The sequence below is a fragment of the Centruroides sculpturatus genome, unplaced genomic scaffold (assembly GCF_000671375.1).
Source record: "Centruroides sculpturatus isolate CEXI.00-Female unplaced genomic scaffold, Cexi_2.0 scaffold5435, whole genome shotgun sequence".
Classification (NCBI taxonomy): domain Eukaryota; kingdom Metazoa; phylum Arthropoda; class Arachnida; order Scorpiones; family Buthidae; genus Centruroides; species Centruroides sculpturatus.
In genome coordinates this window covers 1377-4376 of record NW_019389529.1, presented here as the reverse complement: position 1 = coordinate 4376, position 3000 = coordinate 1377, and the positions used below count along the sequence as shown (strand labels likewise).

Genomic DNA, 3000 nt, shown 5'->3' with positions numbered 1-3000 from the left:
AAATTCAATAAAATGCAAGAATATTCAAAAATACTAAAATCAAGGCATTAAATTAAGAGCTCTCTAATCTTTTGATTAAGTATTTCCATGCCAAAGGCAACTCTTCTGAATCTTTAGAATTAATGCATGCATCATGTAACCTGCTCTTATATATTTCAATTTTTTTGGCGCAAATCGCCAATGTCGGTGAATGTACTGGTTTAATAATACTTGCTTTGTCCCATTTGACAACTGAGCCCTCAACTTGTGCCATTTGCGATAGTGTTGTGGCATTAGATCCCTTGCTGATATTGTATTTGTGTTCTTTTAATCTGACTCCTAAGTTCCTATTAGTGACACCAATGTAATTTTTATTAATGTCTAGTTCACAATTTTCATACGGAATCTTGTACACTCCTATTCTTTTTTCTTTATCCATGATGTCTTTGTTGTTCCTTAATAATTTGTACAGGTTAGGAGCTCTCTTGAAAACTAACTTGGACTTTTTGCAGGCTGAGATTTCCTTCATGATGGCTTTTTTCTTTCTATCATAAGTGAACTTTCTGATTGTGTCGAAATCTCTGCCTTGAGCCTTAGTTTTGTTTATTTTTTAATTTCTGATCAATGTTGTTATCATATCTGCTCTGTATTTTAGAGATCTGGCAATATGTAATATTCTATTAATTTCTTTTTGCCTATCCACCACACTACTGCAATAGAGAAAGGCCCTTTGGACAAGGGCACGGAAGGNTAATAGGTTCGGCTAGAACGCTGGCCACCTTGCAGGGTATTGTTACGACGTCGATCGATACCGTTCCGAATTCTAGTACTGCTCAACCACCCACCCATAGTCTTCCCAGAAGAGGATCCGGTGGACTAGAATTGTTCAGTGGATTTTGGCGCTCCAGGACAACAGACATATCTTCCGATCCCCCACCGTCTTCTGGTCGTTTTATTTTGCCCAGGCAATCCTATTCGGTCGATTCTCATTGTCCCGAGTCGTTTTTTAGAGGATCCAGAAGTGATCAGCAGCTCTGTACAAACGTATCCTTACCTCTGGCAAACCAAGGAGGTGCCTCAGGGATCTCTGCCATCGAAGAGCGGCTGTTGTGCCAACCACGAAGAGGTTCTGTACCTTTAGAAGTATCGTTTATTTCCCTTCTAACAGGTAACGTTTTGAAAAGCAAGAAATTTTTATTCCGTTTTGCATTATCGATTAAATTATCCGATTCCTCTTTACAGGTAAACCAAACTACAGAGACACCAAGTGAATCCCAAAACCCGAATCCCACTATTACCTCTATCTATGCAAGTCCACCAAACTGCGTAGTCCTAGGCTTTTCCATAAAAAAAGAAAAATTTCTTCGTTTTCTCCTGGAAATTCCTATAACTTTCCAGAAAAACTATTCACCTTTATGCATTGCAAAATATCTTAATGTTAATTTTGTTGATTTATTTGTCCAGCAATTTCCAAACAACAGAATACCATTCACCGACCATCTTTTCCCAAATGTCGTTGATGGATGTATATCTGTATTGTTGTAATGACGAGTAAAAAGTACTCTTATGTTGTGCATCTGGACATTGTAAAAAACACTTCTGAGTATAGTCGGTGTCGTGATCTCGACAAGATTGCTGGTATGTCAATGAGTCAGTAAACACGATGACAAATATTTTGTTGCTGTTGTTTTTTAATACGGTAGAATTTCATTTCATTTCGTTTCATTAAAGAATGAGAGACTGTCTATCCAAGCTACCTTTAGACCGACGTTTTGTAATTTAGTTGTAGATCCTCCTCCCGAGATCGACTTGCCGAGTTTAGTTTTAATGTAATTGATGAAATGATTTTAAATAAACTCCGTCCACTAAACATCCGCCATCTTCATAATTTTTTTCGATTCTGCTCCCTAACGGATGCTAGATAAAGATTAGGATGCTAATCTTTTGTATCGAGTCTAAACAATACGAGTAGAAACAGGAATTTTACTTAAAGTTAGCTTGGAAAGACAATTGTTAACTCATTAACGAGGATATCTTTCACTGAAGTAAAGAATTTTGTGAACAATGCAAAGTGGCATCAAATAATTACTTTCGTAAACGATATTTTAAAAATAATAATAAAATGAATTCGAAAACAAGTTTGTTAATTAAATATTCTCGATTCTGTGAATTTGTGAAGAAATATATATAATTATAGAAAACTTACAAGCACGTGTTAAGTGTATATCTGGAATTAATGTTTTATTTCTGGTGTTTCGTATGATGAGCACACATCTTTCGATCAATTCTGTAACTGGAATGAGATAAATTAAATTTAAAAGAAAAAAATTTAAACGCTTTTCGTTAAAATAATAATCTCGATATACAAATCTTGACGTCTAAAAATGAGAAAAATATCTTCGATAAGAAAGAACATATCTGTATAATGGTTTTTATTTGATATTGTTTAATTGGATTGGATTGACGGGACAAGGCAATGATCCGCTTTACGGGAGGACTTTCAATTGTAAACTGGACCAGGCTTAGGTGGAGAACGGGTGAAGAAAACCCACCAACTCGCCATAAGTACTAGTTTTATCCACTACACTGTGGTGGGCTTGTTTAATACAAAGCTACATTAAACTCTGTCCAATTTTTCCTGGCATAAAGAAAATTTACAGCAAAAAAATCAATTTTTAAAGCGAATCCGAAAACAAAAAACGTTGGTAACAGATCGGTATATGAAAAATTTTTAATTAAAAATCTAATCTAAACTGTAATAATCCTCCCGACAGATATTGATTCTCTTTCAACTTTTGCTATACTGTTAACATTTAATGGTTCCTCGCTATACTGTACCTCTACTCAAACTATATACGTTTTGTAATTTTCTATATTATTTGTAATTCTACCCCGTTTGAACCTAAGAGATGCCGCTTCGATGGTATTCCGGAAGACGAAAATGGCACCAATTTGGTGCATAGGACACTATAAACGTTACGATTCGTTAAATTCGTTACGACAATAAATAATCTCGTGATT

General features: G+C 35.3%; 1 long non-coding RNA gene across 1 annotated transcript; it reads left to right on the top strand.

The window, feature by feature from the left end:
* The first annotated feature begins 736 nt into the window (after positions 1 to 736).
* Positions 737 to 1652, top strand: LOC111617297. The gene is made up of 2 exons (XR_002755396.1): positions 737 to 1147; positions 1222 to 1652. It is a non-coding gene; the product is annotated as an uncharacterized LOC111617297 (long non-coding RNA).
* Positions 1653 to 3000: the final 1348 nt, after the last annotated feature.